Raw genomic sequence first — 26943 nt, forward strand, 5'->3', positions numbered from 1 at the left:
TTACGACAGTTTGTTTCAAGTGAGGCCGCCATCTACAGAAGCGATTTGGCAGGGCCCACTGGAGAGACTTGACTTTGCAGCCATCCGTCGCTAGTGGCCGACCAAACACCAAGCTCCATCGCAAACAGCAGGACAATCTTGGGCTAGGGGGAACGTCAAAACCTTGCAAGCAATATCAGTGTAGCGTATCGAGCTGTACGTTTCGTTGCAGTAAGTCTTGGAAAAGAATGCACAGCACCTTTCTCATTTGCATTAGACGACACTGCATGTCGATACAATGCTTATTCCTGCAGTAAATAGGTGGGCCGGTGATTTTGCCCCGATCGGATATCGACGTGGACGGATGCTGTCATTAAACGATTCGCGAGTGGGAGCTTGGTCGGCTGCACTGCGGCTTGGAATTAGACGTTAACACCGGCCCAGTACGATGTTTTGAATGCGTTTTCGAATCGACAAATGTCTTCTTTCCGCAAGCACTAGCCCAAGACACAGCTGTTGTACCAGCAGACGAGGTGGCCGAGTGGTTAAGGCGTTGGACTGCTAATCCAATGTGCTCTGCACGCGTGGGTTCGAATCCCATCCTTGTCGATGCATTTTACGTGAAGCACGCGTTTGCGGTCACTCCTCCGTGCGAAACGCCACTCAGTAGTAACAACAACGCGTGTACGTGGCAAATAGCGTGTGAATGAAATACGAGACAAAACTGCCCACCAGATGAAAGCGCACAACATTCCATAGCGTATGCCCTTCGAATTAAACATCATTTCGAGATCTACAAACCAATCAAATTTCGGCTGCAGCTACGAGTATGTTGGTATTTGCGAACGACGAGCTCTAATTTATATTTAAGTGCATACCTGTCGCAGTCATTTTAACGTATCGAGCCTATAATAATCCATCTGTAGTTTGTTTCAAGTGAGGCCGCCATCTACAGAAGCGATTTGGCAGGGCCCACTGGAGAGACTTGACTTTGCAGCCATCCGTCGCTAGTGGCCGACCAAACACCAAGCTCCATCGCAAACAGCAGGACAATCTTGGGCTAGGGGGAACGTCAAAACCTTGCAAGCAATATCAGTGTAGCGTATCGAGCTGTACGTTTCGTTGCAGTAAGTCTTGGAAAAGAATGCACAGCACCTTTCTCATTTGCATTAGACGACACTGCATGTCGATACAATGCTTATTCCTGCAGTAAATAGGTGGGCCGGTGATTTTGCCCCGATCGGATATCGACGTGGACGGATGCTGTCATTAAACGATTCGCGAGTGGGAGCTTGGTCGGCTGCACTGCGGCTTGGAATTAGACGTTAACACCGGCCCAGTACGATGTTTTGAATGCGTTTTCGAATCGACAAATGTCTTCTTTCCGCAAGCACTAGCCCAAGACACAGCTGTTGTACCAGCAGACGAGGTGGCCGAGTGGTTAAGGCGTTGGACTGCTAATCCAATGTGCTCTGCACGCGTGGGTTCGAATCCCATCCTTGTCGATGCATTTTACGTGAAGCACGCGTTTGCGGTCACTCCTCCGTGCGAAACGCCACTCAGTAGTAACAACAACGCGTGTACGTGGCAAATAGCGTGTGAATGAAATACGAGACAAAACTGCCCACCAGATGAAAGCGCACAACATTCCATAGCGTATGCCCTTCGAATTAAACATCATTTCGAGATCTACAAACCAATCAAATTTCGGCTGCAGCTACGAGTATGTTGGTATTTGCGAACGACGAGCTCTAATTTATATTTAAGTGCATACCTGTCGCAGTCATTTTAACGTATCGAGCCTATAATAATCCATCTGTAGCACAACTGTCGCCTTACGACAGTTTGTTTCAAGTGAGGCCGCCATCTACAGAAGCGATTTGGCAGGGCCCACTGGAGAGACTTGACTTTGCAGCCATCCGTCGCTAGTGGCCGACCAAACACCAAGCTCCATCGCAAACAGCAGGACAATCTTGGGCTAGGGGGAACGTCAAAACCTTGCAAGCAATATCAGTGTAGCGTATCGAGCTGTACGTTTCGTTGCAGTAAGTCTTGGAAAAGAATGCACAGCACCTTTCTCATTTGCATTAGACGACACTGCATGTCGATACAATGCTTATTCCTGCAGTAAATAGGTGGGCCGGTGATTTTGCCCCGATCGGATATCGACGTGGACGGATGCTGTCATTAAACGATTCGCGAGTGGGAGCTTGGTCGGCTGCACTGCGGCTTGGAATTAGACGTTAACACCGGCCCAGTACGATGTTTTGAATGCGTTTTCGAATCGACAAATGTCTTCTTTCCGCAAGCACTAGCCCAAGACACAGCTGTTGTACCAGCAGACGAGGTGGCCGAGTGGTTAAGGCGTTGGACTGCTAATCCAATGTGCTCTGCACGCGTGGGTTCGAATCCCATCCTTGTCGATGCATTTTACGTGAAGCACGCGTTTGCGGTCACTCCTCCGTGCGAAACGCCACTCAGTAGTAACAACAACGCGTGTACGTGGCAAATAGCGTGTGAATGAAATACGAGACAAAACTGCCCACCAGATGAAAGCGCACAACATTCCATAGCGTATGCCCTTCGAATTAAACATCATTTCGAGATCTACAAACCAATCAAATTTCGGCTGCAGCTACGAGTATGTTGGTATTTGCGAACGACGAGCTCTAATTTATATTTAAGTGCATACCTGTCGCAGTCATTTTAACGTATCGAGCCTATAATAATCCATCTGTAGCACAACTGTCGCCTTACGACAGTTTGTTTCAAGTGAGGCCGCCATCTACAGAAGCGATTTGGCAGGGCCCACTGGAGAGACTTGACTTTGCAGCCATCCGTCGCTAGTGGCCGACCAAACACCAAGCTCCATCGCAAACAGCAGGACAATCTTGGGCTAGGGGGAACGTCAAAACCTTGCAAGCAATATCAGTGTAGCGTATCGAGCTGTACGTTTCGTTGCAGTAAGTCTTGGAAAAGAATGCACAGCACCTTTCTCATTTGCATTAGACGACACTGCATGTCGATACAATGCTTATTCCTGCAGTAAATAGGTGGGCCGGTGATTTTGCCCCGATCGGATATCGACGTGGACGGATGCTGTCATTAAACGATTCGCGAGTGGGAGCTTGGTCGGCTGCACTGCGGCTTGGAATTAGACGTTAACACCGGCCCAGTACGATGTTTTGAATGCGTTTTCGAATCGACAAATGTCTTCTTTCCGCAAGCACTAGCCCAAGACACAGCTGTTGTACCAGCAGACGAGGTGGCCGAGTGGTTAAGGCGTTGGACTGCTAATCCAATGTGCTCTGCACGCGTGGGTTCGAATCCCATCCTTGTCGATGCATTTTACGTGAAGCACGCGTTTGCGGTCACTCCTCCGTGCGAAACGCCACTCAGTAGTAACAACAACGCGTGTACGTGGCAAATAGCGTGTGAATGAAATACGAGACAAAACTGCCCACCAGATGAAAGCGCACAACATTCCATAGCGTATGCCCTTCGAATTAAACATCATTTCGAGATCTACAAACCAATCAAATTTCGGCTGCAGCTACGAGTATGTTGGTATTTGCGAACGACGAGCTCTAATTTATATTTAAGTGCATACCTGTCGCAGTCATTTTAACGTATCGAGCCTATAATAATCCATCTGTAGCACAACTGTCGCCTTACGACAGTTTGTTTCAAGTGAGGCCGCCATCTACAGAAGCGATTTGGCAGGGCCCACTGGAGAGACTTGACTTTGCAGCCATCCGTCGCTAGTGGCCGACCAAACACCAAGCTCCATCGCAAACAGCAGGACAATCTTGGGCTAGGGGGAACGTCAAAACCTTGCAAGCAATATCAGTGTAGCGTATCGAGCTGTACGTTTCGTTGCAGTAAGTCTTGGAAAAGAATGCACAGCACCTTTCTCATTTGCATTAGACGACACTGCATGTCGATACAATGCTTATTCCTGCAGTAAATAGGTGGGCCGGTGATTTTGCCCCGATCGGATATCGACGTGGACGGATGCTGTCATTAAACGATTCGCGAGTGGGAGCTTGGTCGGCTGCACTGCGGCTTGGAATTAGACGTTAACACCGGCCCAGTACGATGTTTTGAATGCGTTTTCGAATCGACAAATGTCTTCTTTCCGCAAGCACTAGCCCAAGACACAGCTGTTGTACCAGCAGACGAGGTGGCCGAGTGGTTAAGGCGTTGGACTGCTAATCCAATGTGCTCTGCACGCGTGGGTTCGAATCCCATCCTTGTCGATGCATTTTACGTGAAGCACGCGTTTGCGGTCACTCCTCCGTGCGAAACGCCACTCAGTAGTAACAACAACGCGTGTACGTGGCAAATAGCGTGTGAATGAAATACGAGACAAAACTGCCCACCAGATGAAAGCGCACAACATTCCATAGCGTATGCCCTTCGAATTAAACATCATTTCGAGATCTACAAACCAATCAAATTTCGGCTGCAGCTACGAGTATGTTGGTATTTGCGAACGACGAGCTCTAATTTATATTTAAGTGCATACCTGTCGCAGTCATTTTAACGTATCGAGCCTATAATAATCCATCTGTAGCACCAAACACCAAGCTCCATCGCAAACAGCAGGACAATCTTGGGCTAGGGGGAACGTCAAAACCTTGCAAGCAATATCAGTGTAGCGTATCGAGCTGTACGTTTCGTTGCAGTAAGTCTTGGAAAAGAATGCACAGCACCTTTCTCATTTGCATTAGACGACACTGCATGTCGATACAATGCTTATTCCTGCAGTAAATAGGTGGGCCGGTGATTTTGCCCCGATCGGATATCGACGTGGACGGATGCTGTCATTAAACGATTCGCGAGTGGGAGCTTGGTCGGCTGCACTGCGGCTTGGAATTAGACGTTAACACCGGCCCAGTACGATGTTTTGAATGCGTTTTCGAATCGACAAATGTCTTCTTTCCGCAAGCACTAGCCCAAGACACAGCTGTTGTACCAGCAGACGAGGTGGCCGAGTGGTTAAGGCGTTGGACTGCTAATCCAATGTGCTCTGCACGCGTGGGTTCGAATCCCATCCTTGTCGATGCATTTTACGTGAAGCACGCGTTTGCGGTCACTCCTCCGTGCGAAACGCCACTCAGTAGTAACAACAACGCGTGTACGTGGCAAATAGCGTGTGAATGAAATACGAGACAAAACTGCCCACCAGATGAAAGCGCACAACATTCCATAGCGTATGCCCTTCGAATTAAACATCATTTCGAGATCTACAAACCAATCAAATTTCGGCTGCAGCTACGAGTATGTTGGTATTTGCGAACGACGAGCTCTAATTTATATTTAAGTGCATACCTGTCGCAGTCATTTTAACGTATCGAGCCTATAATAATCCATCTGTAGCACAACTGTCGCCTTACGACAGTTTGTTTCAAGTGAGGCCGCCATCTACAGAAGCGATTTGGCAGGGCCCACTGGAGAGACTTGACTTTGCAGCCATCCGTCGCTAGTGGCCGACCAAACACCAAGCTCCATCGCAAACAGCAGGACAATCTTGGGCTAGGGGGAACGTCAAAACCTTGCAAGCAATATCAGTGTAGCGTATCGAGCTGTACGTTTCGTTGCAGTAAGTCTTGGAAAAGAATGCACAGCACCTTTCTCATTTGCATTAGACGACACTGCATGTCGATACAATGCTTATTCCTGCAGTAAATAGGTGGGCCGGTGATTTTGCCCCGATCGGATATCGACGTGGACGGATGCTGTCATTAAACGATTCGCGAGTGGGAGCTTGGTCGGCTGCACTGCGGCTTGGAATTAGACGTTAACACCGGCCCAGTACGATGTTTTGAATGCGTTTTCGAATCGACAAATGTCTTCTTTCCGCAAGCACTAGCCCAAGACACAGCTGTTGTACCAGCAGACGAGGTGGCCGAGTGGTTAAGGCGTTGGACTGCTAATCCAATGTGCTCTGCACGCGTGGGTTCGAATCCCATCCTTGTCGATGCATTTTACGTGAAGCACGCGTTTGCGGTCACTCCTCCGTGCGAAACGCCACTCAGTAGTAACAACAACGCGTGTACGTGGCAAATAGCGTGTGAATGAAATACGAGACAAAACTGCCCACCAGATGAAAGCGCACAACATTCCATAGCGTATGCCCTTCGAATTAAACATCATTTCGAGATCTACAAACCAATCAAATTTCGGCTGCAGCTACGAGTATGTTGGTATTTGCGAACGACGAGCTCTAATTTATATTTAAGTGCATACCTGTCGCAGTCATTTTAACGTATCGAGCCTATAATAATCCATCTGTAGCACAACTGTCGCCTTACGACAGTTTGTTTCAAGTGAGGCCGCCATCTACAGAAGCGATTTGGCAGGGCCCACTGGAGAGACTTGACTTTGCAGCCATCCGTCGCTAGTGGCCGACCAAACACCAAGCTCCATCGCAAACAGCAGGACAATCTTGGGCTAGGGGGAACGTCAAAACCTTGCAAGCAATATCAGTGTAGCGTATCGAGCTGTACGTTTCGTTGCAGTAAGTCTTGGAAAAGAATGCACAGCACCTTTCTCATTTGCATTAGACGACACTGCATGTCGATACAATGCTTATTCCTGCAGTAAATAGGTGGGCCGGTGATTTTGCCCCGATCGGATATCGACGTGGACGGATGCTGTCATTAAACGATTCGCGAGTGGGAGCTTGGTCGGCTGCACTGCGGCTTGGAATTAGACGTTAACACCGGCCCAGTACGATGTTTTGAATGCGTTTTCGAATCGACAAATGTCTTCTTTCCGCAAGCACTAGCCCAAGACACAGCTGTTGTACCAGCAGACGAGGTGGCCGAGTGGTTAAGGCGTTGGACTGCTAATCCAATGTGCTCTGCACGCGTGGGTTCGAATCCCATCCTTGTCGATGCATTTTACGTGAAGCACGCGTTTGCGGTCACTCCTCCGTGCGAAACGCCACTCAGTAGTAACAACAACGCGTGTACGTGGCAAATAGCGTGTGAATGAAATACGAGACAAAACTGCCCACCAGATGAAAGCGCACAACATTCCATAGCGTATGCCCTTCGAATTAAACATCATTTCGAGATCTACAAACCAATCAAATTTCGGCTGCAGCTACGAGTATGTTGGTATTTGCGAACGACGAGCTCTAATTTATATTTAAGTGCATACCTGTCGCAGTCATTTTAACGTATCGAGCCTATAATAATCCATCTGTAGCACAACTGTCGCCTTACGACAGTTTGTTTCAAGTGAGGCCGCCATCTACAGAAGCGATTTGGCAGGGCCCACTGGAGAGACTTGACTTTGCAGCCATCCGTCGCTAGTGGCCGACCAAACACCAAGCTCCATCGCAAACAGCAGGACAATCTTGGGCTAGGGGGAACGTCAAAACCTTGCAAGCAATATCAGTGTAGCGTATCGAGCTGTACGTTTCGTTGCAGTAAGTCTTGGAAAAGAATGCACAGCACCTTTCTCATTTGCATTAGACGACACTGCATGTCGATACAATGCTTATTCCTGCAGTAAATAGGTGGGCCGGTGATTTTGCCCCGATCGGATATCGACGTGGACGGATGCTGTCATTAAACGATTCGCGAGTGGGAGCTTGGTCGGCTGCACTGCGGCTTGGAATTAGACGTTAACACCGGCCCAGTACGATGTTTTGAATGCGTTTTCGAATCGACAAATGTCTTCTTTCCGCAAGCACTAGCCCAAGACACAGCTGTTGTACCAGCAGACGAGGTGGCCGAGTGGTTAAGGCGTTGGACTGCTAATCCAATGTGCTCTGCACGCGTGGGTTCGAATCCCATCCTTGTCGATGCATTTTACGTGAAGCACGCGTTTGCGGTCACTCCTCCGTGCGAAACGCCACTCAGTAGTAACAACAACGCGTGTACGTGGCAAATAGCGTGTGAATGAAATACGAGACAAAACTGCCCACCAGATGAAAGCGCACAACATTCCATAGCGTATGCCCTTCGAATTAAACATCATTTCGAGATCTACAAACCAATCAAATTTCGGCTGCAGCTACGAGTATGTTGGTATTTGCGAACGACGAGCTCTAATTTATATTTAAGTGCATACCTGTCGCAGTCATTTTAACGTATCGAGCCTATAATAATCCATCTGTAGCACAACTGTCGCCTTACGACAGTTTGTTTCAAGTGAGGCCGCCATCTACAGAAGCGATTTGGCAGGGCCCACTGGAGAGACTTGACTTTGCAGCCATCCGTCGCTAGTGGCCGACCAAACACCAAGCTCCATCGCAAACAGCAGGACAATCTTGGGCTAGGGGGAACGTCAAAACCTTGCAAGCAATATCAGTGTAGCGTATCGAGCTGTACGTTTCGTTGCAGTAAGTCTTGGAAAAGAATGCACAGCACCTTTCTCATTTGCATTAGACGACACTGCATGTCGATACAATGCTTATTCCTGCAGTAAATAGGTGGGCCGGTGATTTTGCCCCGATCGGATATCGACGTGGACGGATGCTGTCATTAAACGATTCGCGAGTGGGAGCTTGGTCGGCTGCACTGCGGCTTGGAATTAGACGTTAACACCGGCCCAGTACGATGTTTTGAATGCGTTTTCGAATCGACAAATGTCTTCTTTCCGCAAGCACTAGCCCAAGACACAGCTGTTGTACCAGCAGACGAGGTGGCCGAGTGGTTAAGGCGTTGGACTGCTAATCCAATGTGCTCTGCACGCGTGGGTTCGAATCCCATCCTTGTCGATGCATTTTACGTGAAGCACGCGTTTGCGGTCACTCCTCCGTGCGAAACGCCACTCAGTAGTAACAACAACGCGTGTACGTGGCAAATAGCGTGTGAATGAAATACGAGACAAAACTGCCCACCAGATGAAAGCGCACAACATTCCATAGCGTATGCCCTTCGAATTAAACATCATTTCGAGATCTACAAACCAATCAAATTTCGGCTGCAGCTACGAGTATGTTGGTATTTGCGAACGACGAGCTCTAATTTATATTTAAGTGCATACCTGTCGCAGTCATTTTAACGTATCGAGCCTATAATAATCCATCTGTAGCACAACTGTCGCCTTACGACAGTTTGTTTCAAGTGAGGCCGCCATCTACAGAAGCGATTTGGCAGGGCCCACTGGAGAGACTTGACTTTGCAGCCATCCGTCGCTAGTGGCCGACCAAACACCAAGCTCCATCGCAAACAGCAGGACAATCTTGGGCTAGGGGGAACGTCAAAACCTTGCAAGCAATATCAGTGTAGCGTATCGAGCTGTACGTTTCGTTGCAGTAAGTCTTGGAAAAGAATGCACAGCACCTTTCTCATTTGCATTAGACGACACTGCATGTCGATACAATGCTTATTCCTGCAGTAAATAGGTGGGCCGGTGATTTTGCCCCGATCGGATATCGACGTGGACGGATGCTGTCATTAAACGATTCGCGAGTGGGAGCTTGGTCGGCTGCACTGCGGCTTGGAATTAGACGTTAACACCGGCCCAGTACGATGTTTTGAATGCGTTTTCGAATCGACAAATGTCTTCTTTCCGCAAGCACTAGCCCAAGACACAGCTGTTGTACCAGCAGACGAGGTGGCCGAGTGGTTAAGGCGTTGGACTGCTAATCCAATGTGCTCTGCACGCGTGGGTTCGAATCCCATCCTTGTCGATGCATTTTACGTGAAGCACGCGTTTGCGGTCACTCCTCCGTGCGAAACGCCACTCAGTAGTAACAACAACGCGTGTACGTGGCAAATAGCGTGTGAATGAAATACGAGACAAAACTGCCCACCAGATGAAAGCGCACAACATTCCATAGCGTATGCCCTTCGAATTAAACATCATTTCGAGATCTACAAACCAATCAAATTTCGGCTGCAGCTACGAGTATGTTGGTATTTGCGAACGACGAGCTCTAATTTATATTTAAGTGCATACCTGTCGCAGTCATTTTAACGTATCGAGCCTATAATAATCCATCTGTAGCACAACTGTCGCCTTACGACAGTTTGTTTCAAGTGAGGCCGCCATCTACAGAAGCGATTTGGCAGGGCCCACTGGAGAGACTTGACTTTGCAGCCATCCGTCGCTAGTGGCCGACCAAACACCAAGCTCCATCGCAAACAGCAGGACAATCTTGGGCTAGGGGGAACGTCAAAACCTTGCAAGCAATATCAGTGTAGCGTATCGAGCTGTACGTTTCGTTGCAGTAAGTCTTGGAAAAGAATGCACAGCACCTTTCTCATTTGCATTAGACGACACTGCATGTCGATACAATGCTTATTCCTGCAGTAAATAGGTGGGCCGGTGATTTTGCCCCGATCGGATATCGACGTGGACGGATGCTGTCATTAAACGATTCGCGAGTGGGAGCTTGGTCGGCTGCACTGCGGCTTGGAATTAGACGTTAACACCGGCCCAGTACGATGTTTTGAATGCGTTTTCGAATCGACAAATGTCTTCTTTCCGCAAGCACTAGCCCAAGACACAGCTGTTGTACCAGCAGACGAGGTGGCCGAGTGGTTAAGGCGTTGGACTGCTAATCCAATGTGCTCTGCACGCGTGGGTTCGAATCCCATCCTTGTCGATGCATTTTACGTGAAGCACGCGTTTGCGGTCACTCCTCCGTGCGAAACGCCACTCAGTAGTAACAACAACGCGTGTACGTGGCAAATAGCGTGTGAATGAAATACGAGACAAAACTGCCCACCAGATGAAAGCGCACAACATTCCATAGCGTATGCCCTTCGAATTAAACATCATTTCGAGATCTACAAACCAATCAAATTTCGGCTGCAGCTACGAGTATGTTGGTATTTGCGAACGACGAGCTCTAATTTATATTTAAGTGCATACCTGTCGCAGTCATTTTAACGTATCGAGCCTATAATAATCCATCTGTAGCACAACTGTCGCCTTACGACAGTTTGTTTCAAGTGAGGCCGCCATCTACAGAAGCGATTTGGCAGGGCCCACTGGAGAGACTTGACTTTGCAGCCATCCGTCGCTAGTGGCCGACCAAACACCAAGCTCCATCGCAAACAGCAGGACAATCTTGGGCTAGGGGGAACGTCAAAACCTTGCAAGCAATATCAGTGTAGCGTATCGAGCTGTACGTTTCGTTGCAGTAAGTCTTGGAAAAGAATGCACAGCACCTTTCTCATTTGCATTAGACGACACTGCATGTCGATACAATGCTTATTCCTGCAGTAAATAGGTGGGCCGGTGATTTTGCCCCGATCGGATATCGACGTGGACGGATGCTGTCATTAAACGATTCGCGAGTGGGAGCTTGGTCGGCTGCACTGCGGCTTGGAATTAGACGTTAACACCGGCCCAGTACGATGTTTTGAATGCGTTTTCGAATCGACAAATGTCTTCTTTCCGCAAGCACTAGCCCAAGACACAGCTGTTGTACCAGCAGACGAGGTGGCCGAGTGGTTAAGGCGTTGGACTGCTAATCCAATGTGCTCTGCACGCGTGGGTTCGAATCCCATCCTTGTCGATGCATTTTACGTGAAGCACGCGTTTGCGGTCACTCCTCCGTGCGAAACGCCACTCAGTAGTAACAACAACGCGTGTACGTGGCAAATAGCGTGTGAATGAAATACGAGACAAAACTGCCCACCAGATGAAAGCGCACAACATTCCATAGCGTATGCCCTTCGAATTAAACATCATTTCGAGATCTACAAACCAATCAAATTTCGGCTGCAGCTACGAGTATGTTGGTATTTGCGAACGACGAGCTCTAATTTATATTTAAGTGCATACCTGTCGCAGTCATTTTAACGTATCGAGCCTATAATAATCCATCTGTAGCACAACTGTCGCCTTACGACAGTTTGTTTCAAGTGAGGCCGCCATCTACAGAAGCGATTTGGCAGGGCCCACTGGAGAGACTTGACTTTGCAGCCATCCGTCGCTAGTGGCCGACCAAACACCAAGCTCCATCGCAAACAGCAGGACAATCTTGGGCTAGGGGGAACGTCAAAACCTTGCAAGCAATATCAGTGTAGCGTATCGAGCTGTACGTTTCGTTGCAGTAAGTCTTGGAAAAGAATGCACAGCACCTTTCTCATTTGCATTAGACGACACTGCATGTCGATACAATGCTTATTCCTGCAGTAAATAGGTGGGCCGGTGATTTTGCCCCGATCGGATATCGACGTGGACGGATGCTGTCATTAAACGATTCGCGAGTGGGAGCTTGGTCGGCTGCACTGCGGCTTGGAATTAGACGTTAACACCGGCCCAGTACGATGTTTTGAATGCGTTTTCGAATCGACAAATGTCTTCTTTCCGCAAGCACTAGCCCAAGACACAGCTGTTGTACCAGCAGACGAGGTGGCCGAGTGGTTAAGGCGTTGGACTGCTAATCCAATGTGCTCTGCACGCGTGGGTTCGAATCCCATCCTTGTCGATGCATTTTACGTGAAGCACGCGTTTGCGGTCACTCCTCCGTGCGAAACGCCACTCAGTAGTAACAACAACGCGTGTACGTGGCAAATAGCGTGTGAATGAAATACGAGACAAAACTGCCCACCAGATGAAAGCGCACAACATTCCATAGCGTATGCCCTTCGAATTAAACATCATTTCGAGATCTACAAACCAATCAAATTTCGGCTGCAGCTACGAGTATGTTGGTATTTGCGAACGACGAGCTCTAATTTATATTTAAGTGCATACCTGTCGCAGTCATTTTAACGTATCGAGCCTATAATAATCCATCTGTAGCACAACTGTCGCCTTACGACAGTTTGTTTCAAGTGAGGCCGCCATCTACAGAAGCGATTTGGCAGGGCCCACTGGAGAGACTTGACTTTGCAGCCATCCGTCGCTAGTGGCCGACCAAACACCAAGCTCCATCGCAAACAGCAGGACAATCTTGGGCTAGGGGGAACGTCAAAACCTTGCAAGCAATATCAGTGTAGCGTATCGAGCTGTACGTTTCGTTGCAGTAAGTCTTGGAAAAGAATGCACAGCACCTTTCTCATTTGCATTAGACGACACTGCATGTCGATACAATGCTTATTCCTGCAGTAAATAGGTGGGCCGGTGATTTTGCCCCGATCGGATATCGACGTGGACGGATGCTGTCATTAAACGATTCGCGAGTGGGAGCTTGGTCGGCTGCACTGCGGCTTGGAATTAGACGTTAACACCGGCCCAGTACGATGTTTTGAATGCGTTTTCGAATCGACAAATGTCTTCTTTCCGCAAGCACTAGCCCAAGACACAGCTGTTGTACCAGCAGACGAGGTGGCCGAGTGGTTAAGGCGTTGGACTGCTAATCCAATGTGCTCTGCACGCGTGGGTTCGAATCCCATCCTTGTCGATGCATTTTACGTGAAGCACGCGTTTGCGGTCACTCCTCCGTGCGAAACGCCACTCAGTAGTAACAACAACGCGTGTACGTGGCAAATAGCGTGTGAATGAAATACGAGACAAAACTGCCCACCAGATGAAAGCGCACAACATTCCATAGCGTATGCCCTTCGAATTAAACATCATTTCGAGATCTACAAACCAATCAAATTTCGGCTGCAGCTACGAGTATGTTGGTATTTGCGAACGACGAGCTCTAATTTATATTTAAGTGCATACCTGTCGCAGTCATTTTAACGTATCGAGCCTATAATAATCCATCTGTAGCACAACTGTCGCCTTACGACAGTTTGTTTCAAGTGAGGCCGCCATCTACAGAAGCGATTTGGCAGGGCCCACTGGAGAGACTTGACTTTGCAGCCATCCGTCGCTAGTGGCCGACCAAACACCAAGCTCCATCGCAAACAGCAGGACAATCTTGGGCTAGGGGGAACGTCAAAACCTTGCAAGCAATATCAGTGTAGCGTATCGAGCTGTACGTTTCGTTGCAGTAAGTCTTGGAAAAGAATGCACAGCACCTTTCTCATTTGCATTAGACGACACTGCATGTCGATACAATGCTTATTCCTGCAGTAAATAGGTGGGCCGGTGATTTTGCCCCGATCGGATATCGACGTGGACGGATGCTGTCATTAAACGATTCGCGAGTGGGAGCTTGGTCGGCTGCACTGCGGCTTGGAATTAGACGTTAACACCGGCCCAGTACGATGTTTTGAATGCGTTTTCGAATCGACAAATGTCTTCTTTCCGCAAGCACTAGCCCAAGACACAGCTGTTGTACCAGCAGACGAGGTGGCCGAGTGGTTAAGGCGTTGGACTGCTAATCCAATGTGCTCTGCACGCGTGGGTTCGAATCCCATCCTTGTCGATGCATTTTACGTGAAGCACGCGTTTGCGGTCACTCCTCCGTGCGAAACGCCACTCAGTAGTAACAACAACGCGTGTACGTGGCAAATAGCGTGTGAATGAAATACGAGACAAAACTGCCCACCAGATGAAAGCGCACAACATTCCATAGCGTATGCCCTTCGAATTAAACATCATTTCGAGATCTACAAACCAATCAAATTTCGGCTGCAGCTACGAGTATGTTGGTATTTGCGAACGACGAGCTCTAATTTATATTTAAGTGCATACCTGTCGCAGTCATTTTAACGTATCGAGCCTATAATAATCCATCTGTAGCACAACTGTCGCCTTACGACAGTTTGTTTCAAGTGAGGCCGCCATCTACAGAAGCGATTTGGCAGGGCCCACTGGAGAGACTTGACTTTGCAGCCATCCGTCGCTAGTGGCCGACCAAACACCAAGCTCCATCGCAAACAGCAGGACAATCTTGGGCTAGGGGGAACGTCAAAACCTTGCAAGCAATATCAGTGTAGCGTATCGAGCTGTACGTTTCGTTGCAGTAAGTCTTGGAAAAGAATGCACAGCACCTTTCTCATTTGCATTAGACGACACTGCATGTCGATACAATGCTTATTCCTGCAGTAAATAGGTGGGCCGGTGATTTTGCCCCGATCGGATATCGACGTGGACGGATGCTGTCATTAAACGATTCGCGAGTGGGAGCTTGGTCGGCTGCACTGCGGCTTGGAATTAGACGTTAACACCGGCCCAGTACGATGTTTTGAATGCGTTTTCGAATCGACAAATGTCTTCTTTCCGCAAGCACTAGCCCAAGACACAGCTGTTGTACCAGCAGACGAGGTGGCCGAGTGGTTAAGGCGTTGGACTGCTAATCCAATGTGCTCTGCACGCGTGGGTTCGAATCCCATCCTTGTCGATGCATTTTACGTGAAGCACGCGTTTGCGGTCACTCCTCCGTGCGAAACGCCACTCAGTAGTAACAACAACGCGTGTACGTGGCAAATAGCGTGTGAATGAAATACGAGACAAAACTGCCCACCAGATGAAAGCGCACAACATTCCATAGCGTATGCCCTTCGAATTAAACATCATTTCGAGATCTACAAACCAATCAAATTTCGGCTGCAGCTACGAGTATGTTGGTATTTGCGAACGACGAGCTCTAATTTATATTTAAGTGCATACCTGTCGCAGTCATTTTAACGTATCGAGCCTATAATAATCCATCTGTAGCACAACTGTCGCCTTACGACAGTTTGTTTCAAGTGAGGCCGCCATCTACAGAAGCGATTTGGCAGGGCCCACTGGAGAGACTTGACTTTGCAGCCATCCGTCGCTAGTGGCCGACCAAACACCAAGCTCCATCGCAAACAGCAGGACAATCTTGGGCTAGGGGGAACGTCAAAACCTTGCAAGCAATATCAGTGTAGCGTATCGAGCTGTACGTTTCGTTGCAGTAAGTCTTGGAAAAGAATGCACAGCACCTTTCTCATTTGCATTAGACGACACTGCATGTCGATACAATGCTTATTCCTGCAGTAAATAGGTGGGCCGGTGATTTTGCCCCGATCGGATATCGACGTGGACGGATGCTGTCATTAAACGATTCGCGAGTGGGAGCTTGGTCGGCTGCACTGCGGCTTGGAATTAGACGTTAACACCGGCCCAGTACGATGTTTTGAATGCGTTTTCGAATCGACAAATGTCTTCTTTCCGCAAGCACTAGCCCAAGACACAGCTGTTGTACCAGCAGACGAGGTGGCCGAGTGGTTAAGGCGTTGGACTGCTAATCCAATGTGCTCTGCACGCGTGGGTTCGAATCCCATCCTTGTCGATGCATTTTACGTGAAGCACGCGTTTGCGGTCACTCCTCCGTGCGAAACGCCACTCAGTAGTAACAACAACGCGTGTACGTGGCAAATAGCGTGTGAATGAAATACGAGACAAAACTGCCCACCAGATGAAAGCGCACAACATTCCATAGCGTATGCCCTTCGAATTAAACATCATTTCGAGATCTACAAACCAATCAAATTTCGGCTGCAGCTACGAGTATGTTGGTATTTGCGAACGACGAGCTCTAATTTATATTTAAGTGCATACCTGTCGCAGTCATTTTAACGTATCGAGCCTATAATAATCCATCTGTAGCACAACTGTCGCCTTACGACAGTTTGTTTCAAGTGAGGCCGCCATCTACAGAAGCGATTTGGCAGGGCCCACTGGAGAGACTTGACTTTGCAGCCATCCGTCGCTAGTGGCCGACCAAACACCAAGCTCCATCGCAAACAGCAGGACAATCTTGGGCTAGGGGGAACGTCAAAACCTTGCAAGCAATATCAGTGTAGCGTATCGAGCTGTACGTTTCGTTGCAGTAAGTCTTGGAAAAGAATGCACAGCACCTTTCTCATTTGCATTAGACGACACTGCATGTCGATACAATGCTTATTCCTGCAGTAAATAGGTGGGCCGGTGATTTTGCCCCGATCGGATATCGACGTGGACGGATGCTGTCATTAAACGATTCGCGAGTGGGAGCTTGGTCGGCTGCACTGCGGCTTGGAATTAGACGTTAACACCGGCCCAGTACGATGTTTTGAATGCGTTTTCGAATCGACAAATGTCTTCTTTCCGCAAGCACTAGCCCAAGACACAGCTGTTGTACCAGCAGACGAGGTGGCCGAGTGGTTAAGGCGTTGGACTGCTAATCCAATGTGCTCTGCACGCGTGGGTTCGAATCCCATCCTTGTCGATGCATTTTACGTGAAGCACGCGTTTGCGGTCACTCCTCCGTGCGAAACGCCACTCAGTAGTAACAACAACGCGTGTACGTGGCAAATAGCGTGTGAATGAAATACGAGACAAAACTGCCCACCAGATGAAAGCGCACAACATTCCATAGCGTATGCCCTTCGAATTAAACATCATTTCGAGATCTACAAACCAATCAAATTTCGGCTGCAGCTACGAGTATGTTGGTATTTGCGAACGACGAGCTCTAATTTATATTTAAGTGCATACCTGTCGCAGTCATTTTAACGTATCGAGCCTATAATAATCCATCTGTAGCACAACTGTCGCCTTACGACAGTTTGTTTCAAGTGAGGCCGCCATCTACAGAAGCGATTTGGCAGGGCCCACTGGAGAGACTTGACTTTGCAGCCATCCGTCGCTAGTGGCCGACCAAACACCAAGCTCCATCGCAAACAGCAGGACAATCTTGGGCTAGGGGGAACGTCAAAACCTTGCAAGCAATATCAGTGTAGCGTATCGAGCTGTACGTTTCGTTGCAGTAAGTCTTGGAAAAGAATGCACAGCACCTTTCTCATTTGCATTAGACGACACTGCATGTCGATACAATGCTTATTCCTGCAGTAAATAGGTGGGCCGGTGATTTTGCCCCGATCGGATATCGACGTGGACGGATGCTGTCATTAAACGATTCGCGAGTGGGAGCTTGGTCGGCTGCACTGCGGCTTGGAATTAGACGTTAACACCGGCCCAGTACGATGTTTTGAATGCGTTTTCGAATCGACAAATGTCTTCTTTCCGCAAGCACTAGCCCAAGACACAGCTGTTGTACCAGCAGACGAGGTGGCCGAGTGGTTAAGGCGTTGGACTGCTAATCCAATGTGCTCTGCACGCGTGGGTTCGAATCCCATCCTTGTCGATGCATTTTACGTGAAGCACGCGTTTGCGGTCACTCCTCCGTGCGAAACGCCACTCAGTAGTAACAACAACGCGTGTACGTGGCAAATAGCGTGTGAATGAAATACGAGACAAAACTGCCCACCAGATGAAAGCGCACAACATTCCATAGCGTATGCCCTTCGAATTAAACATCATTTCGAGATCTACAAACCAATCAAATTTCGGCTGCAGCTACGAGTATGTTGGTATTTGCGAACGACGAGCTCTAATTTATATTTAAGTGCATACCTGTCGCAGTCATTTTAACGTATCGAGCCTATAATAATCCATCTGTAGCACAACTGTCGCCTTACGACAGTTTGTTTCAAGTGAGGCCGCCATCTACAGAAGCGATTTGGCAGGGCCCACTGGAGAGACTTGACTTTGCAGCCATCCGTCGCTAGTGGCCGACCAAACACCAAGCTCCATCGCAAACAGCAGGACAATCTTGGGCTAGGGGGAACGTCAAAACCTTGCAAGCAATATCAGTGTAGCGTATCGAGCTGTACGTTTCGTTGCAGTAAGTCTTGGAAAAGAATGCACAGCACCTTTCTCATTTGCATTAGACGACACTGCATGTCGATACAATGCTTATTCCTGCAGTAAATAGGTGGGCCGGTGATTTTGCCCCGATCGGATATCGACGTGGACGGATGCTGTCATTAAACGATTCGCGAGTGGGAGCTTGGTCGGCTGCACTGCGGCTTGGAATTAGACGTTAACACCGGCCCAGTACGATGTTTTGAATGCGTTTTCGAATCGACAAATGTCTTCTTTCCGCAAGCACTAGCCCAAGACACAGCTGTTGTACCAGCAGACGAGGTGGCCGAGTGGTTAAGGCGTTGGACTGCTAATCCAATGTGCTCTGCACGCGTGGGTTCGAATCCCATCCTTGTCGATGCATTTTACGTGAAGCACGCGTTTGCGGTCACTCCTCCGTGCGAAACGCCACTCAGTAGTAACAACAACGCGTGTACGTGGCAAATAGCGTGTGAATGAAATACGAGACAAAACTGCCCACCAGATGAAAGCGCACAACATTCCATAGCGTATGCCCTTCGAATTAAACATCATTTCGAGATCTACAAACCAATCAAATTTCGGCTGCAGCTACGAGTATGTTGGTATTTGCGAACGACGAGCTCTAATTTATATTTAAGTGCATACCTGTCGCAGTCATTTTAACGTATCGAGCCTATAATAATCCATCTGTAGCACAACTGTCGCCTTACGACAGTTTGTTTCAAGTGAGGCCGCCATCTACAGAAGCGATTTGGCAGGGCCCACTGGAGAGACTTGACTTTGCAGCCATCCGTCGCTAGTGGCCGACCAAACACCAAGCTCCATCGCAAACAGCAGGACAATCTTGGGCTAGGGGGAACGTCAAAACCTTGCAAGCAATATCAGTGTAGCGTATCGAGCTGTACGTTTCGTTGCAGTAAGTCTTGGAAAAGAATGCACAGCACCTTTCTCATTTGCATTAGACGACACTGCATGTCGATACAATGCTTATTCCTGCAGTAAATAGGTGGGCCGGTGATTTTGCCCCGATCGGATATCGACGTGGACGGATGCTGTCATTAAACGATTCGCGAGTGGGAGCTTGGTCGGCTGCACTGCGGCTTGGAATTAGACGTTAACACCGGCCCAGTACGATGTTTTGAATGCGTTTTCGAATCGACAAATGTCTTCTTTCCGCAAGCACTAGCCCAAGACACAGCTGTTGTACCAGCAGACGAGGTGGCCGAGTGGTTAAGGCGTTGGACTGCTAATCCAATGTGCTCTGCACGCGTGGCTTCGAATCCCATCCTTGTCGATGCATTTTACGTGAAGCACGCGTTTGCGGTCACTCCTCCGTGCGAAACGCCACTCAGTAGTAACAACAACGCGTGTACGTGGCAAATAGCGTGTGAATGAAATACGAGACAAAACTGCCCACCAGATGAAAGCGCACAACATTCCATAGCGTATGCCCTTCGAATTAAACATCATTTCGAGATCTACAAACCAATCAAATTTCGGCTGCAGCTACGAGTATGTTGGTATTTGCGAACGACGAGCTCTAATTTATATTTAAGTGCATACCTGTCGCAGTCATTTTAACGTATCGAGCCTATAATAATCCATCTGTAGCACAACTGTCGCCTTACGACAGTTTGTTTCAAGTGAGGCCGCCATCTACAGAAGCGATTTGGCAGGGCCCACTGGAGAGACTTGACTTTGCAGCCATCCGTCGCTAGTGGCCGACCAAACACCAAGCTCCATCGCAAACAGCAGGACAATCTTGGGCTAGGGGGAACGTCAAAACCTTGCAAGCAATATCAGTGTAGCGTATCGAGCTGTACGTTTCGTTGCAGTAAGTCTTGGAAAAGAATGCACAGCACCTTTCTCATTTGCATTAGACGACACTGCATGTCGATACAATGCTTATTCCTGCAGTAAATAGGTGGGCCGGTGATTTTGCCCCGATCGGATATCGACGTGGACGGATGCTGTCATTAAACGATTCGCGAGTGGGAGCTTGGTCGGCTGCACTGCGGCTTGGAATTAGACGTTAACACCGGCCCAGTACGATGTTTTGAATGCGTTTTCGAATCGACAAATGTCTTCTTTCCGCAAGCACTAGCCCAAGACACAGCTGTTGTACCAGCAGACGAGGTGGCCGAGTGGTTAAGGCGTTGGACTGCTAATCCAATGTGCTCTGCACGCGTGGGTTCGAATCCCATCCTTGTCGATGCATTTTACGTGAAGCACGCGTTTGCGGTCACTCCTCCGTGCGAAACGCCACTCAGTAGTAACAACAACGCGTGTACGTGGCAAATAGCGTGTGAATGAAATACGAGACAAAACTGCCCACCAGATGAAAGCGCACAACATTCCATAGCGTATGCCCTTCGAATTAAACATCATTTCGAGATCTACAAACCAATCAAATTTCGGCTGCAGCTACGAGTATGTTGGTATTTGCGAACGACGAGCTCTAATTTATATTTAAGTGCATACCTGTCGCAGTCATTTTAACGTATCGAGCCTATAATAATCCATCTGTAGCACAACTGTCGCCTTACGACAGTTTGTTTCAAGTGAGGCCGCCATCTACAGAAGCGATTTGGCAGGGCCCACTGGAGAGACTTGACTTTGCAGCCATCCGTCGCTAGTGGCCGACCAAACACCAAGCTCCATCGCAAACAGCAGGACAATCTTGGGCTAGGGGGAACGTCAAAACCTTGCAAGCAATATCAGTGTAGCGTATCGAGCTGTACGTTTCGTTGCAGTAAGTCTTGGAAAAGAATGCACAGCACCTTTCTCATTTGCATTAGACGACACTGCATGTCGATACAATGCTTATTCCTGCAGTAAATAGGTGGGCCGGTGATTTTGCCCCGATCGGATATCGACGTGGACGGATGCTGTCATTAAACGATTCGCGAGTGGGAGCTTGGTCGGCTGCACTGCGGCTTGGAATTAGACGTTAACACCGGCCCAGTACGATGTTTTGAATGCGTTTTCGAATCGACAAATGTCTTCTTTCCGCAAGCACTAGCCCAAGACACAGCTGTTGTACCAGCAGACGAGGTGGCCGAGTGGTTAAGGCGTTGGACTGCTAATCCAATGTGCTCTGCACGCGTGGCTTCGAATCCCATCCTTGTCGATGCATTTTACGTGAAGCACGCGTTTGCGGTCACTCCTCCGTGCGAAACGCCACTCAGTAGTAACAACAACGCGTGTACGTGGCAAATAGCGTGTGAATGAAATACGAGACAAAACTGCCCACCAGATGAAAGCGCACAACATTCCATAGCGTATGCCCTTCGAATTAAACATCATTTCGAGATCTACAAACCAATCAAATTTCGGCTGCAGCTACGAGTATGTTGGTATTTGCGAACGACGAGCTCTAATTTATATTTAAGTGCATACCTGTCGCAGTCATTTTAACGTATCGAGCCTATAATAATCCATCTGTAGCACAACTGTCGCCTTACGACAGTTTGTTTCAAGTGAGGCCGCCATCTACAGAAGCGATTTGGCAGGGCCCACTGGAGAGACTTGACTTTGCAGCCATCCGTCGCTAGTGGCCGACCAAACACCAAGCTCCATCGCAAACAGCAGGACAATCTTGGGCTAGGGGGAACGTCAAAACCTTGCAAGCAATATCAGTGTAGCGTATCGAGCTGTACGTTTCGTTGCAGTAAGTCTTGGAAAAGAATGCACAGCACCTTTCTCATTTGCATTAGACGACACTGCATGTCGATACAATGCTTATTCCTGCAGTAAATAGGTGGGCCGGTGATTTTGCCCCGATCGGATATCGACGTGGACGGATGCTGTCATTAAACGATTCGCGAGTGGGAGCTTGGTCGGCTGCACTGCGGCTTGGAATTAGACGTTAACACCGGCCCAGTACGATGTTTTGAATGCGTTTTCGAATCGACAAATGTCTTCTTTCCGCAAGCACTAGCCCAAGACACAGCTGTTGTACCAGCAGACGAGGTGGCCGAGTGGTTAAGGCGTTGGACTGCTAATCCAATGTGCTCTGCACGCGTGGGTTCGAATCCCATCCTTGTCGATGCATTTTACGTGAAGCACGCGTTTGCGGTCACTCCTCCGTGCGAAACGCCACTCAGTAGTAACAACAACGCGTGTACGTGGCAAATAGCGTGTGAATGAAATACGAGACAAAACTGCCCACCAGATGAAAGCGCACAACATTCCATAGCGTATGCCCTTCGAATTAAACATCATTTCGAGATCTACAAACCAATCAAATTTCGGCTGCAGCTACGAGTATGTTGGTATTTGCGAACGACGAGCTCTAATTTATATTTAAGTGCATACCTGTCGCAGTCATTTTAACGTATCGAGCCTATAATAATCCATCTGTAGCACAACTGTCGCCTTACGACAGTTTGTTTCAAGTGAGGCCGCCATCTACAGAAGCGATTTGGCAGGGCCCACTGGAGAGACTTGACTTTGCAGCCATCCGTCGCTAGTGGCCGACCAAACACCAAGCTCCATCGCAAACAGCAGGACAATCTTGGGCTAGGGGGAACGTCAAAACCTTGCAAGCAATATCAGTGTAGCGTATCGAGCTGTACGTTTCGTTGCAGTAAGTCTTGGAAAAGAATGCACAGCACCTTTCTCATTTGCATTAGACGACACTGCATGTCGATACAATGCTTATTCCTGCAGTAAATAGGTGGGCCGGTGATTTTGCCCCGATCGGATATCGACGTGGACGGATGCTGTCATTAAACGATTCGCGAGTGGGAGCTTGGTCGGCTGCACTGCGGCTTGGAATTAGACGTTAACACCGGCCCAGTACGATGTTTTTGAATGCGTTTTCGAATCGACAAATGTCTTCTTTCCGCAAGCACTAGCCCAAGACACAGCTGTTGTACCAGCAGACGAGGTGGCCGAGTGGTTAAGGCGTTGGACTGCTAATCCAATGTGCTCTGCACGCGTGGCTTCGAATCCCATCCTTGTCGATGCATTTTACGTGAAGCACGCGTTTGCGGTCACTCCTCCGTGCGAAACGCCACTCAGTAGTAACAACAACGCGTGTACGTGGCAAATAGCGTGTGAATGAAATACGAGACAAAACTGCCCACCAGATGAAAGCGCACAACATTCCATAGCGTATGCCCTTCGAATTAAACATCATTTCGAGATCTACAAACCAATCAAATTTCGGCTGCAGCTACGAGTATGTTGGTATTTGCGAACGACGAGCTCTAATTTATATTTAAGTGCATACCTGTCGCAGTCATTTTAACGTATCGAGCCTATAATAATCCATCTGTAGCACAACTGTCGCCTTACGACAGTTTGTTTCAAGTGAGGCCGCCATCTACAGAAGCGATTTGGCAGGGCCCACTGGAGAGACTTGACTTTGCAGCCATCCGTCGCTAGTGGCCGACCAAACACCAAGCTCCATCGCAAACAGCAGGACAATCTTGGGCTAGGGGGAACGTCAAACCTTGCAAGCAATATCAGTGTAGCGTATCGAGCTGTACGTTTCGTTGCAGTAAGTCTTGGAAAAGAATGCACAGCACCTTTCTCATTTGCATTAGACGACACTGCATGTCGATACAATGCTTATTCCTGCAGTAAATAGGTGGGCCGGTGATTTTGCCCCGATCGGATATCGACGTGGACGGATGCTGTCATTAAACGATTCGCGAGTGGGAGCTTGGTCGGCTGCACTGCGGCTTGGAATTAGACGTTAACACCGGCCCAGTACGATGTTTTGAATGCGTTTTCGAATCGACAAATGTCTTCTTTCCGCAAGCACTAGCCCAAGACACAGCTGTTGTACCAGCAGACGAGGTGGCCGAGTGGTTAAGGCGTTGGACTGCTAATCCAATGTGCTCTGCACGCGTGGCTTCGAATCCCATCCTTGTCGATGCATTTTACGTGAAGCACGCGTTTGCGGTCACTCCTCCGTGCGAAACGCCACTCAGTAGTAACAACAACGCGTGTACGTGGCAAATAGCGTGTGAATGAAATACGAGACAAAACTGCCCACCAGATGAAAGCGCACAACATTCCATAGCGTATGCCCTTCGAATTAAACATCATTTCGAGATCTACAAACCAATCAAATTTCGGCTGCAGCTACGAGTATGTTGGTATTTGCGAACGACGAGCTCTAATTTATATTTAAGTGCATACCTGTCGCAGTCATTTTAACGTATCGAGCCTATAATAATCCATCTGTAGCACAACTGTCGCCTTACGACAGTTTGTTTCAAGTGAGGCCGCCATCTACAGAAGCGATTTGGCAGGGCCCACTGGAGAGACTTGACTTTGCAGCCATCCGTCGCTAGTGGCCGACCAAACACCAAGCTCCATCGCAAACAGCAGGACAATCTTGGGCTAGGGGGAACGTCAAAACCTTGCAAGCAATATCAGTGTAGCGTATCGAGCTGTACGTTTCGTTGCAGTAAGTCTTGGAAAAGAATGCACAGCACCTTTCTCATTTGCATTAGACGACACTGCATGTCGATACAATGCTTATTCCTGCAGTAAATAGGTGGGCCGGTGATTTTGCCCCGATCGGATATCGACGTGGACGGATGCTGTCATTAAACGATTCGCGAGTGGGAGCTTGGTCGGCTGCACTGCGGGCTTGGAATTAGACGTTAACACCGGCCCAGTACGATGTTTTGAATGCGTTTTCGAATCGACAAATGTCTTCTTTCCGCAAGCACTAGCCCAAGACACAGCTGTTGTACCAGCAGACGAGGTGGCCGAGTGGTTAAGGCGTTGGACTGCTAATCCAATGTGCTCTGCACGCGTGGGTTCGAATCCCATCCTTGTCGATGCATTTTACGTGAAGCACGCGTTTGCGGTCACTCCTCCGTGCGAAACGCCACTCAGTAGTAACAACAACGCGTGTACGTGGCAAATAGCGTGTGAATGAAATACGAGACAAAACTGCCCACCAGATGAAAGCGCACAACATTCCATAGCGTATGCCCTTCGAATTAAACATCATTTCGAGATCTACAAACCAATCAAATTTCGGCTGCAGCTACGAGTATGTTGGTATTTGCGAACGACGAGCTCTAATTTATATTTAAGTGCATACCTGTCGCAGTCATTTTAACGTATCGAGCCTATAATAATCCATCTGTAGCACAACTGTCGCCTTACGACAGTTTGTTTCAAGTGAGGCCGCCATCTACAGAAGCGATTTGGCAGGGCCCACTGGAGAGACTTGACTTTGCAGCCATCCGTCGCTAGTGGCCGACCAAACACCAAGCTCCATCGCAAACAGCAGGACAATCTTGGGCTAGGGGGAACGTCAAAACCTTGCAAGCAATATCAGTGTAGCGTATCGAGCTGTACGTTTCGTTGCAGTAAGTCTTGGAAAAGAATGCACAGCACCTTTCTCATTTGCATTAGACGACACTGCATGTCGATACAATGCTTATTCCTGCAGTAAATAGGTGGGCCGGTGATTTTGCCCCCGATCGGATATCGACGTGGACGGATGCTGTCATTAAACGATTCGCGAGTGGGAGCTTGGTCGGCTGCACTGCGGCTTGGAATTAGACGTTAACACCGGCCCAGTACGATGTTTTGAATGCGTTTTCGAATCGACAAATGTCTTCTTTCCGCAAGCACTAGCCCAAGACACAGCTGTTGTACCAGCAGACGAGGTGGCCGAGTGGTTAAGGCGTTGGACTGCTAATCCAATGTGCTCTGCACGCGTGGCTTCGAATCCCATCCTTGTCGATGCATTTTACGTGAAGCACGCGTTTGCGGTCACTCCTCCGTGCGAAACGCCACTCAGTAGTAACAACAACGCGTGTACGTGGCAAATAGCGTGTGAATGAAATACGAGACAAAACTGCCCACCAGATGAAAGCGCACAACATTCCATAGCGTATGCCCTTCGAATTAAACATCATTTCGAGATCTACAAACCAATCAAATTTCGGCTGCAGCTACGAGTATGTTGGTATTTGCGAACGACGAGCTCTAATTTATATTTAAGTGCATACCTGTCGCAGTCATTTTAACGTATCGAGCCTATAATAATCCATCTGTAGCACAACTGTCGCCTTACGACAGTTTGTTTCAAGTGAGGCCGCCATCTACAGAAGCGATTTGGCAGGGCCCACTGGAGAGACTTGACTTTGCAGCCATCCGTCGCTAGTGGCCGACCCAAACACCAAGCTCCATCGCAAACAGCAGGACAATCTTGGGCTAGGGGGAACGTCAAAACCTTGCAAGCAATATCAGTGTAGCGTATCGAGCTGTACGTTTCGTTGCAGTAAGTCTTGGAAAAGAATGCACAGCACCTTTCTCATTTGCATTAGACGACACTGCATGTCGATACAATGCTTATTCCTGCAGTAAATAGGTGGGCCGGTGATTTTGCCCCGATCGGATATCGACGTGGACGGATGCTGTCATTAAACGATTCGCGAGTGGGAGCTTGGTCGGCTGCACTGCGGCTTGGAATTAGACGTTAACACCGGCCCAGTACGATGTTTTGAATGCGTTTTCGAATCG

At 48.6% G+C, this 26943-nt stretch overlaps 29 non-coding genes across 29 annotated transcripts; all 29 read left to right on the top strand.

Annotated features, from left to right (window-relative positions):
* The first annotated feature begins 506 nt into the window (after positions 1-506).
* On the top strand, positions 507-588 carry Trnas-gcu. The gene has a single exon. It is a non-coding gene; the product is annotated as a tRNA-Ser (tRNA).
* Positions 589-1402: 814 nt separating this feature from the next.
* Trnas-gcu lies at positions 1403-1484 on the top strand. Its single transcript has one exon. It is a non-coding gene; the product is annotated as a tRNA-Ser (tRNA).
* Positions 1485-2320: 836 nt separating this feature from the next.
* Positions 2321-2402, top strand: Trnas-gcu. The gene has a single exon. It is a non-coding gene; the product is annotated as a tRNA-Ser (tRNA).
* An 836-nt stretch (positions 2403-3238) lies between these two features.
* Positions 3239-3320, top strand: Trnas-gcu. The gene has a single exon. It is a non-coding gene; the product is annotated as a tRNA-Ser (tRNA).
* Positions 3321-4156: 836 nt separating this feature from the next.
* Trnas-gcu lies at positions 4157-4238 on the top strand. Its single transcript has one exon. It is a non-coding gene; the product is annotated as a tRNA-Ser (tRNA).
* A 724-nt stretch (positions 4239-4962) lies between these two features.
* On the top strand, positions 4963-5044 carry Trnas-gcu. Its single transcript has one exon. It is a non-coding gene; the product is annotated as a tRNA-Ser (tRNA).
* Positions 5045-5880: 836 nt separating this feature from the next.
* Trnas-gcu lies at positions 5881-5962 on the top strand. The gene has a single exon. It is a non-coding gene; the product is annotated as a tRNA-Ser (tRNA).
* An 836-nt stretch (positions 5963-6798) lies between these two features.
* On the top strand, positions 6799-6880 carry Trnas-gcu. Its single transcript has one exon. It is a non-coding gene; the product is annotated as a tRNA-Ser (tRNA).
* An 836-nt stretch (positions 6881-7716) lies between these two features.
* Trnas-gcu lies at positions 7717-7798 on the top strand. The gene has a single exon. It is a non-coding gene; the product is annotated as a tRNA-Ser (tRNA).
* Positions 7799-8634: 836 nt separating this feature from the next.
* Positions 8635-8716, top strand: Trnas-gcu. Its single transcript has one exon. It is a non-coding gene; the product is annotated as a tRNA-Ser (tRNA).
* An 836-nt stretch (positions 8717-9552) lies between these two features.
* On the top strand, positions 9553-9634 carry Trnas-gcu. The gene has a single exon. It is a non-coding gene; the product is annotated as a tRNA-Ser (tRNA).
* An 836-nt stretch (positions 9635-10470) lies between these two features.
* Positions 10471-10552, top strand: Trnas-gcu. The gene has a single exon. It is a non-coding gene; the product is annotated as a tRNA-Ser (tRNA).
* Positions 10553-11388: 836 nt separating this feature from the next.
* Positions 11389-11470, top strand: Trnas-gcu. Its single transcript has one exon. It is a non-coding gene; the product is annotated as a tRNA-Ser (tRNA).
* Positions 11471-12306: 836 nt separating this feature from the next.
* Trnas-gcu lies at positions 12307-12388 on the top strand. Its single transcript has one exon. It is a non-coding gene; the product is annotated as a tRNA-Ser (tRNA).
* Positions 12389-13224: 836 nt separating this feature from the next.
* Trnas-gcu lies at positions 13225-13306 on the top strand. The gene has a single exon. It is a non-coding gene; the product is annotated as a tRNA-Ser (tRNA).
* Positions 13307-14142: 836 nt separating this feature from the next.
* On the top strand, positions 14143-14224 carry Trnas-gcu. The gene has a single exon. It is a non-coding gene; the product is annotated as a tRNA-Ser (tRNA).
* Positions 14225-15060: 836 nt separating this feature from the next.
* On the top strand, positions 15061-15142 carry Trnas-gcu. The gene has a single exon. It is a non-coding gene; the product is annotated as a tRNA-Ser (tRNA).
* An 836-nt stretch (positions 15143-15978) lies between these two features.
* Trnas-gcu lies at positions 15979-16060 on the top strand. The gene has a single exon. It is a non-coding gene; the product is annotated as a tRNA-Ser (tRNA).
* An 836-nt stretch (positions 16061-16896) lies between these two features.
* On the top strand, positions 16897-16978 carry Trnas-gcu. Its single transcript has one exon. It is a non-coding gene; the product is annotated as a tRNA-Ser (tRNA).
* An 836-nt stretch (positions 16979-17814) lies between these two features.
* Trnas-gcu lies at positions 17815-17896 on the top strand. The gene has a single exon. It is a non-coding gene; the product is annotated as a tRNA-Ser (tRNA).
* Positions 17897-18732: 836 nt separating this feature from the next.
* Trnas-gcu lies at positions 18733-18814 on the top strand. The gene has a single exon. It is a non-coding gene; the product is annotated as a tRNA-Ser (tRNA).
* Positions 18815-19650: 836 nt separating this feature from the next.
* Trnas-gcu lies at positions 19651-19732 on the top strand. The gene has a single exon. It is a non-coding gene; the product is annotated as a tRNA-Ser (tRNA).
* An 836-nt stretch (positions 19733-20568) lies between these two features.
* Positions 20569-20650, top strand: Trnas-gcu. The gene has a single exon. It is a non-coding gene; the product is annotated as a tRNA-Ser (tRNA).
* Positions 20651-21486: 836 nt separating this feature from the next.
* Trnas-gcu lies at positions 21487-21568 on the top strand. Its single transcript has one exon. It is a non-coding gene; the product is annotated as a tRNA-Ser (tRNA).
* An 836-nt stretch (positions 21569-22404) lies between these two features.
* Positions 22405-22486, top strand: Trnas-gcu. Its single transcript has one exon. It is a non-coding gene; the product is annotated as a tRNA-Ser (tRNA).
* Positions 22487-23323: 837 nt separating this feature from the next.
* On the top strand, positions 23324-23405 carry Trnas-gcu. Its single transcript has one exon. It is a non-coding gene; the product is annotated as a tRNA-Ser (tRNA).
* An 835-nt stretch (positions 23406-24240) lies between these two features.
* Trnas-gcu lies at positions 24241-24322 on the top strand. Its single transcript has one exon. It is a non-coding gene; the product is annotated as a tRNA-Ser (tRNA).
* Positions 24323-25159: 837 nt separating this feature from the next.
* Positions 25160-25241, top strand: Trnas-gcu. Its single transcript has one exon. It is a non-coding gene; the product is annotated as a tRNA-Ser (tRNA).
* An 837-nt stretch (positions 25242-26078) lies between these two features.
* Trnas-gcu lies at positions 26079-26160 on the top strand. Its single transcript has one exon. It is a non-coding gene; the product is annotated as a tRNA-Ser (tRNA).
* Positions 26161-26943: the final 783 nt, after the last annotated feature.

This window comes from Schistocerca piceifrons, chromosome 2, assembly GCF_021461385.2.
Source record: "Schistocerca piceifrons isolate TAMUIC-IGC-003096 chromosome 2, iqSchPice1.1, whole genome shotgun sequence".
Lineage (NCBI taxonomy): Eukaryota > Metazoa > Arthropoda > Insecta > Orthoptera > Acrididae > Schistocerca > Schistocerca piceifrons.